Source organism: Mesoplodon bidens (genome assembly GCF_964165515.1).
Source record: "Mesoplodon bidens genome assembly, chromosome: 6".
Taxonomy (NCBI): Eukaryota; Metazoa; Chordata; class Mammalia; order Artiodactyla; family Ziphiidae; genus Mesoplodon; species Mesoplodon bidens.
Window position 1 is genome coordinate 44,881,784 of NC_138162.1, and position 15,227 is coordinate 44,897,010.

At 42.1% G+C, this 15,227-nt stretch overlaps 1 protein-coding gene across 1 annotated transcript in view; it reads left to right on the top strand.

Moving 5' to 3' along the window:
- The window catches only part of FRMD3 (FERM domain containing 3), a 312,880-nt gene that overhangs the window by 267,242 nt on the left and 30,411 nt on the right, over positions 1-15,227 (top strand). The gene's annotated exons all lie outside the window — the stretch shown is intronic.

Below are 15,227 nucleotides of genomic sequence, written 5' to 3' on the forward strand. Positions count from 1 at the left end.
TTGAGCACCACTCAAACGCTTTCTAGCTCTCAATTCTTCAGTTCTTTTGCTTAATGTCAAGGTCAGATTCCAGAACTATGGTTTGAGGTCTTTCACAATAAGTATGCAAACCTGGGGACAGGAATATTTTTCATAGCTTTTGGGGGTTAGAGGGAATGTTAAGGATGTTCTAGCACAAGGGTTGGCAAACTGGCCGGCGGCCCACTGCTTTTTTTTTTTTTCTGGCCCAAGAGCTAATGGTTACATTTTAAATGATTATATAAGTACCTACATAGTATCTTTGATTTTACCTCTTGGCCCACAAAGCCTCAAATGTACTATCTGGGCCTTTAGAGAGAATGTTTGCTGATCCATGATGTAGCACACCCCCTCTGGATTCTACAAATGAGAAAGCTCAGAGAGAGGAGACTGTTTGCCCAGAGTCACGGAGCTGGGTGAGTACTGGGGTTGGGATCTGGTCCTGTTTGTCAAATTCCTGGCCCAGGTATCTTAGACGACATGAAATACATCTATAACAGCTCAACTTCTTGCGAAAACAGAACCATTAACTACGGAACTACAGTTAGTTTTCAGTGACAACAAATGAATTATCAAAAGAGACATCTTATCCTATATAAACGATATATAGGATGTGATTCAGTGTGATTCATTGAGAAGAGCTGCTGCATATTCGGGGCAGGGTTTGAGTGTTTGGCCTTCAGTCACAGCCTGCCAGGACCCTGTGACTCCTCAGAGACATCCAGCCCACCAGGAGCATCACCTTCCCTGGGCACCAGTGGTGGTGAGGCTGTGGACGCATGTGCCACACCAAACAGAATTCCTAGTAGACCCAGGTTGCAGGGCAAACAGCCTTCAAGTAGGAAGGCTCTCTCCCCTCTGGGAATCATGTTCTCATTTTAAAGCTGAATTTGTTAAATAAGGAATGGCTCACTCCGGGCCTAGTTCTAATTACTCATAATCTGTATTGAGAATCTTTGTCTTATTAGTGTGAACAATTCAGTTCTGAGCTTCCCAAATCACTGCTCCAGCTCAGGTTGGCGCTTGGCTGCCACACCTGAGTATTAATAATCAATTGCTTTAAAGGATTCAGTTGGAGTAAAAAAAAAAAAAAAAAAAAGTCAGTCAACTGTCCCATGAAGTAATCTGATCACGGTCCTTGAGGGTTAGGATGTGAGCCAGGCGAGAGTGTCAGCATATAAGCAGCTGTGACAGCCAGAGTGTGATCTGTGACAGGGAAGACATTCTTCTTTGGCCCTTGGACAAGAAAACATTCCCACCATATCCCTAAGAAACCGCAGGAGAGGAAAAGTGAAGATATTGCTAAACCATTGTCATTAGAAAGCAGAGGCTATCATTTTCTGGATTCCATAGTCAGCATGGGGTCCTATTTTGTACTGTTTCAGTCAGCATGGGGTCCTATTTTCTACTGTTTCTGTTAGTGGGTTGGTAGTGAGTGTTAAGTAAATGTTCTTTGTGATACCCAGGCTTACATTGAGGCAGGAGCTCACAGAATCTCCCTTTCTCCCACCTCTTTTGTTAAGACCCTGTGCCAATTATGTGAAAGAAAGTGTTGGGCGGTGTAGGCTAGTTCCACTCTTTTAGGGAGGTGTCTCGGGCAGTACGGGCAGGGTTCAGAAAAGAGGCTCTGGTCAGTTGGCACAAGGCTGGATGTTGGGTGTGTCCACTGGGGTGCATGTCCAATGCCATCTGCAGAGTGGTGCAGCTTTTCTCTTGGTTTGGCTGATGGAGAATTGGAGGCCCTAAAGCCATGACTTCCAGACCCTGGATTTATACAATGGCCCCCTGGGGTGGAGAAACTAACTATCCAGACTTCTATTGGGATTTTACTTTTATCACCTCCTCAAAAAATTTCTATTGCATAGGTTTTATAATGGATATAATATATCAAGAGAACTGTACATGTATCCAATTTATAAATAAATACTCATTTTTTCATAAGTATGAACAAACATGTTTCCCCAAAAAGAAGGTTTGGATATAGCTGCTCTAGATCTTACCGATGAGTACACCAAGAAGAAAAGGCAGGGCATGTTTTTGAAACTCTCAAATCCCTGTTCATGCCAAACCTCCAGATTCCTAAAATAGATGTGCGATCTATCTGCTCTAGTTACGGTGGTGACATGCCATTTTACATGCTTTTGGTCTTTCATGCTGGTAAACCAGGGTGAGTCATCCAAGCACAGTCTAGACCTTCGCTAAGCTATTTGGTAGGTGCTGTGTCACTCTCACTGAAGTGTTCTGTGGTGGCCCCGAGTCCCTGATTTACATGAATGCTGGACTCTCTTCTTGTTGTTGTTATTGTTATTGTTGCAAAAATCCTGCAAATTCTTTTTTTAAATTTATTTTATTGAAGTATAGTTGATTTACAATGTTGTTAATTTCTGCTGTGCAGCAAGTTGATTCAGTTATACACATACATACATTCTTTTTCATATTCCTTTCCATTATGGTTTATCACAGGATATTGAGTATAGTTCCCAGTACTATACAATAGGACCTTGTTGTTTATCCATCCTATATATAATAGTTTGCATCTGCTAATCCCAAACTCCCAGGCCATCTCTCCCCCACCCCACTCCCCCTTGGCAACCACAAGTCTGTTCTCTATGTCTGTGAGTCTGTTTCTGATTTGTAGATAAGTTCATTTGTGTCATAGTTTAGATTCCACATATAAGTGATATCATATGGTATTTGTTTTTCTTTGTCTGACTTACTTCACTTAGTATATTAATCTCTAGGTCCATCCATGTTGCTGCAAATGGCCTTATTTCATTCTATTTTTATGGCTGAGTAGTATTCCATTGTATATATGTACTACATCTTCTTTATCCATTCATCTGTCGGTGGACATTTAGGTTGTTTCCATGTCTCGGCAATTGTGAATAGTGCTGCTATGAACACAGGGGTGCATGCATCTTTTCAAATTATAGTTTTGTCCGGATATATGCCCAGGAGTGAGATGGACTCTACTTCCTGAGTGTACACAGGACACAACCTTAGTGGGGATCCTCTGGTGGTGGGAAGAGCATTGAATAGAGACTGAGAGGGCTGGGGTTCATTCATTCACTTGATAAACAGTTACTTCTTCTCTGGTACGTGCTGGACACTGGCAGTACCTGGATCTTATTTCCTCTTTTATAAAACAAGGTGAGATGGTTTCTAAGTTTCCTCCACACTCTGACTGTCCTTTAGTAATTCTTCCCCATATTCCTGCTGTTCTTAATTACGTGCTTTTGGATCACTCATCATTACCTGCAAAAACAAAAGGTATAAACATCTTCTTTTTAAATGTGGTTAATGAAACAGTAAGCATGTGGCACAATGATTTATAAAAGCAGGGTTACATTTTTTGTAAGTTGCAAACTTCCAGCATAAAATTGAAAATTAATAGCAGCTAGCTTAAAAGGGAATATAAAATGAACACTTCCTCACTTAAAAGAGCCCTCACCTCCTTTAATGTCTCCTCTTAGAAGAGAAGTCCGATTTGGGAGGTTTTTAGTCCCCCAATCTCCACTTCAGCATTAAAAAAAATGTGAAAATGGGCAGATGGTCTGGCTGAAAGAAAAATAAATAGGGTTTTCAGGATGACCCATGTGATAATCTGAACACAGACTGGATTTTGCCATTAAAGGAAGGAGTATCCATACTGGAAAAAAGAGAGCAGCCCTTGTGATCTATGGCTTGTCAGTCTCTGCCTGAGCCCCTCTGCAGCTGCACCATTTGGCCCCTAAATAGAGGCTTAGCCCCACCCCCGACTCCAGGGCCAATCCTACCTTGCTCTAGGAGGGAATGAATAAGCTGAAGCCCAGCCTCTTGGCTCAGGCTGTGAGTCCTGCTCTCTCTATTGCTCTGCCCCGTCCTCTCCTGGTCCGCATGCCAGCCTTGCTCCCTTCCTGAGTCTCTGCCCTGGTGGTTCCCCTGGTACTCCACTCCTCCAGGACCTTGAAGGCCCCTCTCCCTGGGGCTAGGCCATACTCTGCTGCTTGACAGCCTGCATGGTGCTCCCTTCCTGTCTTGTGTTTCTCAGGGCCATGTTCTGTTCCTTCTCAGAGCAGACTCTTTCCCAGCACTGGCCCCATCTTAAGTAGAGGGGTCTGATCTTAAATGCCCATCTTCTCTGGTTAAACTTCTCTCACTGCCCAGTGGTGTCATGGGGACAAGTACATCAGCAAAATCCTTTTCACTTTAACCTTTCAAATATACCCCAGAATCATTGCCACTGCACCACTCCAGCTGCAGCCACTCTTGTCTCCCTCGAGAGATAACAGTATCTCTGCTTCTACACTGCCCACCTCCCCTGACCCCTGTTTTCCACACAGCAGCCAGGGTGATCTTTTATAAGTGGAACTTGGATCTAGTTAGGTTCAAATCTAAGCTCCTCACTCTGGCCTATGAGGCCCTGTGAACTTGACCCCCACCCACCCTTAGACCACTTCCTACTGCTTTCCTCTTGAATCTCTGTGTTCCTACCACATTGGTCTTCTGACCTTGTTGCCACCACAGGGCCTTTGCACAGCTGATTTATCTACCTAGAAGGGCCCTTCCTCTGATCTGTGCATGACTGGCTGTTACTTTTTCTTTCTTTCTTTCTTTCTTTTTTTGTTTTTAACATCTTTATTGGAGTATAATTGCTTTTGGCTGTTTCTTTAAGTCTTAGCTCAAATTTCAGCTTCCTGGAAACCCTGAGTACCCAATTCTGAGTAATTCTCCAAACCTAGCCATTTGTTCTCTCTTGTGCCACCACCCCGTTTGATTTTTGTCAGAGTGTTTAGCACTACCCAGCACTTTCTAATTTACTTAGTTGTCCTCTTGTTTGTTGACTCTCCCTCGACTAAAATGTCAGCTCCACGACAGCAAAAACTTTGCCTGCCCCACCCCGACATTGTCCCTACCACTTAGAGATGTTCTGACACACAGTAGGAGCTAAATTAATGCGTGTCAAATTAGTGAACAAATGAATGAATGAGTTCTAAATGCAGCCAGGACAGCCTTTGTTTATGTAAAAGAAAGCATATAAGGAGAATATTCTCCTGGGATTAGGGTTTGCCAGAAGCCAGACTTGTTCTGTTTTATTTTGTTTTTGTTTTGAATCTGAAATCAAAAGCTATAATATACATAGTCATTGTAGAAAATCTGGAAAATACAGAAACCACAAATCCAGAATTTTAAAAGCACCTGCAATCTCCTGTGTTCAAACTGTGGTATGAATGTGTATAATCCATTCTATATATTTTTAACAAATATTGGACTACACTAGAGATACTATTTTGTAATCTGCTTTTTCACTTATCAATATAACATGAACATTTGTCTATGCATTAAATATTCCTCCACTATTTTAATTTTAATGGACATACAGTATTCGATCACATAAATAGACAAAAATATCTTTCACCCCCTCCATCTCCTACCTAAATTATATATATATATGAATGTCTCTTATGTAGCTACAGAATTTAGTGTAACCGTTTTTTAAAATCTTTGATAATTTGAAATGCAAAACTTAGAGTAGTTGGACACTTTTCTTGCATTTCTTGCCATTTGTGTTTCTCTTTTGAGCACACAACTAGAATGTGCGAGAGAGAGGCCCTTGGCTGGTGTGCTGGGTGAAGGATTGGGTCCTGCCGCCTCTAGTTTCTTGGTTACCTAGCAGCAACACAAGGAGCCCATAGTTCCAGAAGAGCCTGTTTTTTTCAACAGGGAGACACAGATGCCTGTTTCTTAATACCATCTGCAGAGCTGTTGGGAAATATGGAAAAAAATTGGAGCTCCATTTATTGATGCAGCCCAATTCAATTTCCTTTACTCAGAGAAAAATGGTTCATCTGTAATGGCGACTTGTGCCTGGAGGGAGTGAAATAATACAGCAGAAGTGATGAGAAAACAAATTCATCCTGTACAGAGACAAAGGAAATAGACTCTTGGTTGAGAGTTCTAAGCAGACGAAAGGAGGCTGTTCTCACTGGAGCCAGTAAGGACAGCGTTGGCACCCATTATTCTTACAGAAAAACCTCTGGGCACTGACATCTGACAACACTGCACTGTGAATAGATTACCTTGATATATCTAAGTTATGGAACATCAGGCAAATTTCAAGTCCTAGGTTTGACCAGGATAGAGGAAAAACCCTTTGTTTATATGGAGGGAATAATCTGAATTATAGATCATCTTAGTCAGAGAGAGATGGCTTAAATTCTTGTCCAAGGAAATTCCTCATGCATCTTTTTGAAGAATGCAATATAGTTGTGAAATTCGTGGTCCCTGTCCAACATCTGTGGGAGATTTTCACCTGGTTTCATGTATGGACAGCTGTGGAAGGTTTCCCTTCATGTTACCATCACCCCTATAGAGGGGTATCTATAGGTATTCAGGCCCTATCTTTATTCACAGGGTTTTAAGAGCACCATGCGCCAGTGAATAAGAGTGTCTCCTATAGTAGATAAATCAGAGAGGGAATGGACAGTTCTGCATCTGCACAGTCTATGGGTGGTTTGTTGGGTGATGACTCCCATAGGCTCCTTGGTGCTGTCAATGGATGGTACATGATCCTTGGAGACTGGGGTCTCTTATTTTACACTCTCCTCTACTTGTAACCCCTTCAATTTTCCTTTTACTCAGAATTCTATTGTGCAGTCTGCAGGTTGAGGAGGTCTTTCTGTCTTTGAGAATGGTGTGTGAGGTTAATGGCTAAGTATTTGTGGTCGTTGTTTTATTGTTGGGTAGGTTAGGTTTGCTCTCTGGGCTGAGGATCAAGAAAAGGCTTCCAGGACTTTTGTGAGCATGGGTGAATTAATCAATTAACATTTTAAAACATTGCCTTACCACAGCTGGAAGACAGTAAAGCTTGCTCTTCATTGGTGTTTGGAAATGGAGAGACCACTGAACTTGGAATAAGGAGACAGGATTCTAGGTGTGGTGTTTTCACTGACGAGGGTGACCTTGACCTCCTCTCTGTTCCTCTTGGATTAGCCTCCTTGTATTAGAGCTCAGCCTCACACTGCCACCCTATACTCTCAGCTGCTCATTGGCCACCTCCACTAACGCCACACAACAGCGCACAGCTCACAGCTCACACATCAAACTTAATGGGTTTACGACTACACTCGTGTTCTCATCCTTCCCCAAATCCCAGTCTCCAAACTGCTCCTGCTCTGACTTGGTTAATGACAGTACCATCCACGAAGTTACCCCAACCAGAGAGACCTGGAGGCCATCCTTGCCTTGATACCCCTCCCATGCTCCACATCCACTCGGCCACCACCGTCAAGTCCATCCCAGAAGTAACTCTGACATCTGCCCCGGCTCTTCAGCCTGCCGCTACAGCTTCATTTCAGGTCCCCTCTTCTCTTTCTGGGGACACTGTAGTATCTTCCATATTGATCTCCCTATAACCCATCCTGTAAACTCCTGCTAGAGCAATCACCCTTATTTGAAGTAGTTTCTAGAACCTCCTCATTGACTGTGGAGTAGAGTCCAGCCCCAAAAGGTGTTCATGGCTCCTCACAATCTGGTCCACGCTCACCTCTCCAGCCTTATTTCCCTCCTTTGGTCCTGCTCAACCCTCTCATCGTTCTGTGAATGCAGCTCCCCCCGCACTGCCCCAGTACCACAGGTCCACGTGGGCTGCTCTCTGCTGGTTCCTTTACTGGGGCTGCTCTTCTAGCTTCCCTCTGCTCCATCTGCTAGATCCATACTGTTGTCAAGTGGCTCCTCCTCTATGAAATGTCCCTGGCTTAAAGACAGAACTAATACCTTTCTTCGCTTTCATTCTTGCATTGATTCTTCTTTTTAGCTTTATTGAGATATAATTACATATAACATTGTGTAAGTTTAAGGTGTACAATGTGTTGATTTGACACATTTATATGGTGCAAAATGATTACCACATAGAGTTAGCTAACACTTCCATCCCATCACATAATTATCATTTCTTTCTTATGGTGAGAACATAAGATCTACTCTCTTAGCCACATATAAGTATATAATACTGCGTTATTAGCTACAGTCACCATGCTGTACATTAGACCCCCAGATGTTGTTAATCTAATAACGGGAAGTTTGTACCCTTTGACAAATATTTCCACCACCACCCCGCCCCGCCAGCCCCTGGTAACCACCACTCTGCTGTCCATTTCCCTGGAGGCACCACTTACATTTGATTCTTAAAACTCCTCTGTCTAACCATTAGTTTACATGTCTGGTCTAGCTGGGTGCCCCTCCCTGCACAATGCCTGGTATCTGTTCATTAACGGGTGGATGGTTGAATGGAAGGGGAGCCATTCTAGCCAACTTTTCTGTTCCTGACCCTAAGCCCTAAGATGAAATATAAGCCATACTATGGAATAAAACAGAAAAAAATGCAGAGTTCTCACCTGCTTCCACTGAGAACTCATAAGTACAATGCATATTTGTAATACATTAGGCTTTTTCTATCATTTAAAAATAACCAGTGAGGTTTTTTTTATATTCTTTGCTCTAACTTTATTTTTTAAGGATTTAAACATTTCCCTATTGGAACAAAGTATGCTCATTTTAAACATTTAGGAAGAAATCCTGTAGTCAATTTTGGGGGCCAGGAGCTAAATTCATTCTTCGGAAGATAGAGGCAGTGGCCCAGCAATACTTTTATCTTAAGTCACAAACATGTTTTTTAACTTTTGTTTCTTACCCAAAGCTGACTGCTTGGAATGATATGCTCTTTCTTGTTTGGAAATAAGATGGAGTGTCAGGAAAATATGAGGAAGTGTGGGAGGTTCTTAGGCTGTCAGCAGGTCTCTTGATTCTCAGTCTCCGGTGGGTCCTTTCATGGCTTTTTCTGCTTGGCAGAAGAGATTTGGAAATAGAGACTGAGATGCCCATTTCATTGCAGCTAGAGCATCACATGCTACATCTAAGGCTTTCATAGAGTTAGACTTGTCCTGCCCCTCACCCCACTGCAGGTTTCCTTTCTCTTTGATTTGTTTGATAGAATCTGGATTACCAGAAAACCAAAAGAAAAAAAACTCCTGAAGGACAAAGCATTAAGCAAATTCACTTGAGAAGTTACTTAATACCTTTTCTCCTAAAGCTCTAGAGAAGTTTCCAGCATTATACTCTGGGACCTAATTGGGAAGGTTATTTAAGCAAATGTCACTCTTCATCTTTAGATTTTCCATTAAGTGTATGGAATGTATCTCTATTTGTTAAGATTCTGTGGCCCTGAGAAATTATCACTAAGCTTTTGTTCTAAATTTATGAGCTAAAAGTTCCAAGAAAATCCCTACTGGATATGTTTGAAAGAAGCTCTCTGACAGTTTGAAGTGAGTGAAGTGAACAGATGTGTGTTTTTTAAAACTTGCTTTGTCTCTAGATGCTCTGAGATGAATGTGTCAGAGGGTGAGAGGGCAGATGCATCAGACTCCAGTGAGGTGGCTGAGACTGGGAAGTGGGTGAGGAAGAAGAATTAGGAGGTGGAATTGACAGGTGGGTGTTTGTCTAGATAAAGGGTGAGGGAGAAGGAAGGTTCAGTGATGCTGTGTGTTTGGGGGAAGGTATGATGTCCCTGGAAGGCACTCCTTTATTTCTGTAGGACGTGGCTCCTAATCTTTAAGCCTCTGTTTCCTTATCTGTAAAATTTAGAGATAATAACCCTAGTTAATACGGTAGTCATAAGTATTAATTGACCTATTATATATATATTTTTTAACTATGAAAAAGACAAAGGTACTCTCAAAAATAAGATTAGCATTCCTGAGAGAATGTATATGAAGGGCTTAGAGCAAAGCCTGGTGCATATCAAGCCCTCAGTAAGGGTGACCTATCATTACTCTAAAGCAAAAGTAATGAAGACTCTGATTCAGGTGCCAGAAAGAAAGCCCCCAGACAGACTTCCATATGCCAGATAAGCATTCAGTATATGATAAGGTATCCTTGCATAACTGGGATCCTTCTGTCTTCTCTTAAAATGTAGGGTAAACTGTCACCCTAAGATGGTCTTTCCCCAGCGGCTCCATCTGAAGCTTCACCCCCAAAACCACTCCTGCCAATTTATTGATGATGATAACATCCTTTTATTCCCTTCATAGCACTCATGCTGTCTTGTCTATTTGTTGGTTTACCTGTTGCACAACTATATCGCCCTCCAGGATGGGGCCGAGACCGTGATCAGGCTCGCATTCAGTGTGCTTAGCACACTGAAGGTGCTCAGGGAGTATCTGTTGGATGAATGAATGACTAGCCAACCAGTTTGTGAACTGGCTCACCTGGATGCAGGCTTGTCTGTCCTTATGGAGCATCTTCTAAAGCAGCCTTTCATGGACACTCTGTCAGAGAAGGAAGGAGGTGAAGAGCAGGCAAACTGAGGCTTGCTCAGATCTTGGTAAATAGAACTCAGAAAGTCAGACCCTGAAGAAAAAAATTCAGTTTTAAAATTTTTAGCTCAAAACATCACACACGGGCTTCCCTGGTGGCGCAGTGGTTGAGAGTCCGCCTGCCGATGCAGGGGACACGGGTTCGTGCCCCGGTCCGGGAAGATCCCACATACCGCGGAGCGGCTGAGCCCGTGAGCCATGGCCTCTGAGCCTGCGCGTCCAGAGCCTGTGCTTCACAATGGGAGAGGCCACAGCAGTGAGAGGCCTGCGTACCACACACACACACAAAAAAACCATCATGCAGAATGATATATAGCACAACACATTGGTAGTTTAGGCTTTGAGGTTAAAATTTCACACTCAATTATGGCTTCTCTAGACCTCACCAACTTGCAAATATTTTAACTATATTTGCAACCCTTTTGAACTTAAAGCTCCTGCAGGTCTGGTAGGAAATAGAGCAAATTTCCGCAGCAGTTTTCTCTGGGCTGTCACTTTTGAGGGACTGTTGGGATCTCCACCCATTTCCTAACTTCTGGTAGTTCTCCACTTTCCTACACTGTGCGGATAGTGCTTTTTGTAAATAATAATAATAATAATGACAACCACCTGAGATTTTATTCAAAGATACTGACACTGAAAGGTTGGGGGGGAAAGTGAGGGACAGGACACAGGGAGGCAGGAAGGGAGAGCGGGGCAGTGTCTGATGGAGCATTCTGTCTGTATTTTCTGCCCGTCTAGAAATCATCACCGGTGGCCCGAGCGGACGGAGAGAGGGCCCTGTGACACTCTGCCTGCCTTCCCACCTCTCTGTCTCTCTCTCTCTGTCTCTGACTCTCTCTCATTGTCTGTCTCGGCGCGCATAAGCTGCCTGTCTAGAGATACCACAGTTATCAGTGTATGGGATGGTCAGGGCAACAGATGGATGAGCCCTTATGCTAGAATCCTCTACAGCCATGAAGTTCCTGTGAAGAGCATTCTCCTTCCCCTCAATGATGTTGAGGAGAGCCCAGCTGTGCTGTTTAATTTCTGTTCTATTCTGTCTGCAACTGTAATTCTCCAGAGAGGTTTATTGGCCTCTTTCCCACCACTGCGTGGTGATGCCTGGCCCCGCCGAGCAGTGCTCTCATTTTACAGGCAGGAAGCACTCAGTGAATGCTTCATCTAATAAGGGGGATAATAAAAGGAAGAGCATTTGATATGCCTAAGCACCTTATACATTTTCAGAGTTTTCTTCACATGAGTTATCATAATTTGAGCCTCATGACCATTTCCTTGACATGGATAGAACAGATAATGTTGCCTCACTTTATGAAGGAAGAAATTGAATTACGCAGATGATTGACTACCTGACCGAACAGCCCTGTCACTTAGTGGTGCTGGGAACTGCTTCCATTTCTCCTTATTATACACCCAAGAATATACCCATTGTATCATAAATATAGTATTAAAATGTTTTATATCATTATTATATTTTATTATATGATAAATATAATATGTGATAGTGCCCAGGACTCTTAATAATTGGTACTTAATGTCTAAATGTATTACAAAGAACATTTAACGTATGTAATAACTTTGTATTATCTTTCTAATTGGAGTTAGCAGTTAGCTAAAATTTCAGTGAATCTCCATAACTCTTTCAACTAATGGCCGAATCCACTACACGTGTGAAATCTGTGAGTTTTCAAAACAGCTACTAAGGTACATGATATTTATTGTGCCTGCTACATATCAGGCACTCAGTTACATAAGTGCCAACATCAGTACTATTCTACAGGCAGAAAACTACAGTTCAACAAGCGTATGTAGCTTTCCCAAGGTTACAGGGCTGGTCAGGTAAACTTAACAACCTGCAATGCCGCTCCCCTACTATTTGGGGAGAAGTAACTAGAAATGTTAGAGACAGATGGTTGATAGAAGGAGGAAAATCCAGATGATTTAAAATCCTCACTGTCTTCCCCTTGAGTAAAGGAGAGAAAGGAATGAGCCTGTGTTAAAAAAAAAAAAATCACTAATTTTTCTTGAGTAACCTGTGCTGGGCACTGATCTGAGCATGCCACGTGGATTACCTATTAATCCTCACAACAGCCCTGGGAGGTAGGTCCTGCCTTTGCTATGTTCATTTTACAGGCATGGAAACTGAGGTCAGAGATAAACGGTACAGCCGGTATTAGAACACAGAGCTTGTGCTTTAAACCTTGCTTTCTGTAACTCCTTAGTAAGTTCTGGTTCATCAACCAGGAACCAGCACTACGCAAGGCAGTTGATATACATGATCTCATTTCCTTGTCCTAACATCCACGGGAGAAGTATTGTCTCCATTTTCAAATGCACCAGGGTTCCAAGTCATCCAGTAGCTCCCAGTCACCCACAAATCAGAGACAAGCTTGTTCCCTTGCCTCAAATCTGTGTCAGGAAGTTTGTCACAAAGTAGACATGAAATCCAGGCTCGTGAACTGCTCTTACCATTGAACTCTGTTCCTCCGCTGTGGCTTCTGCCTGATTTATCAGTGTTTCTGACATCTCACTGTGGAAAATCGATTCCCCTCTTCACACGTATCCGCTGCTTTCTTTAGCCTCTTGTCACGCCCAGACATACATTCCTGATTCTTCAAACAAACAGACAAATCTAAACAGGAAGGATATTCAAGAGCACCCAAATGTTGTGCTGTTGATATCAGTCTGTGACCGCAGTGCCTCACACGAAAACAAGCCTCCTGTGCGGTTCCTCCCAGAATCCTTGGGTTGGCTCTGCATCCCTGCCTTCCTTTGCTTCTTCCTCTTGAAATGTAGCCACACCTTTGGGTAGAGTAGGGCAAGGTAGAGAGGAATATGGGACAATATGGGATGCTGGTCCTTCTAGGTTCCCTCTCTCTAAGTAAAAGCTGAAGGTCCCCAGAAGAAAGAGGGTGAAAGAATCTACTTAAGATCTCTGAAAAGTAGCACAAAGAGTGGGAACAAGCTAAAAACAGGGAAAATTTTTACATGCACGAAATGCAAAATATTATGACTAGTAGTTAATAAAAGGAAAGAAGGAGACACTTCAAAACAATAGTGAGATTTGAAGCTTGAGAATTAATGGAGAATAACTCTCCTGGTGGAAAAGAACAGAAATAAAGTATGGTGGTGGTTTTGTTTCAGGTTTTTAATTTGCTTTCTTGGTTTTTTTTGTTGTTTGTTTTTGTTTTGTTTTGTTTTGTTTTGTTTGGAAGGGCTGTTTGTTTAGAGTGGGCTCTCGGGTTCACATCATGTTGTCTTTATAATTTATAACGATAAGCACACAGATTCATCTGTATTCCCTCCAAACAGGCAAAGGGAGATTTTCTCAATATCTGAGCCCTGGTCTACTGCTATGCAAATGAGCCCACATTAATCTTTGAAATCTTTTATCTGTGTTACTGCACAGCATTGATTCATCTGGGATGGGGATTTTCTGATCTGTTTTCCAGTATCCTAAAGATTTTCAGTAGTTCTTCAAGAACCACTGTTGGTGGCTAGTGAGGCAAGACCTAGCAAGTACTACCCCAGGGCCCCACTCTGTGCAGTCTGTTTTATATATGGGGATTCTGCTCAGAATTATATCACAAGGGGAATTGCAAAGGCATGAAGGTTTTGTGAATTTTTAGGGGTATTTAACTTTCAAGTGTAGGGTTTGGAAATTGACTAATGTCCGTGAGAGTAGGAACTGCCCTACTATACCTGGAACTGACAACCCGTGGGCAGGGCGAGGGAGCCCCCTGGGAGGTCTCTAGCGGTGACCTCAGCCCACAGTGCACAACGGGCTACCACCCTTCTCCCCTTTCAAGATTTATTATCTGGTCCGTAATGTACATTTTTTTACATAGTTGAGGTCATACTGCTTATATAAACTGCTTTTTCCACTAACCAATACATTGCAAGCTTTCCCTCACATCATTAAACTCCTAAACATACATTTTAATGGATGTGCAATATTCTATCACATGTATTTAATCATTTTCCCACTGGAAATTTAGATTTATTTTTTCTTTTTGCTATAATAAATGATACTCTGATGAAAATCTTTGTCCAAAAATTTTTGTCAACGTTTCTCATTATTTCCTCAGGCTAAATTCCTAAAAGTGGAATTTCTGAGTCAACGAATATCACTCCTATAAAACTCAATATATTTTTCTAAACTTCTTTCCAGAAATGCTAAATCAATTTATATTCCCACAGTGAAGTATAACAATGCAGAATTTCAGCTGACTGCCCTGCATATAATGGTTTGTTTTGTCAGGAGAGGGGGAAAAAAAGATTTTTATTAGAAAATTATCTTTTGCCCTCAGTAGCTATTTAAAGTAGAAAAACGCATGCATGAATAATTAAATAGTGGGAGGAAAAGTTTTTTCTTCTAAAAATGAGAGTGGGAAAAATATACCAGCCAAGAAATAGAACTGAAGGATAGTATGTGGGGCACAGTTGTTAATCAGTTGAAATTTTTTCAAATATAGGAATTTTTCAATACTCTGAAAACATTTTGCTCCCTGAGCACTTACTCTGGGATGCAAGCACATTTCATGCCTCAGCGGTACAAGTGCAGGACTTTCAAAAGTCCTGAGAGAGAGAATGTAACATTTAGATCCTGCATTGAAAACACATGTGGTTAGAAGTGGGGGCAGTAACAGCTCTCTTCCTGGGGGACTGTCTTCTTAGTCAACTGATGTTAATTGGATGCTTAGGTTCAAATCATGGCTTTGCCACTTACTAACTCTATAAATTTGGTCAGGGCAGTTACTTTCTCCAGGATGTTGTTTCCTTCTCTATAAAATGAAGAAAATTTTACCATCCCTGTGAGAACAGAGATAATGCTGTGAGGAGCTCAGCAATTTGTCC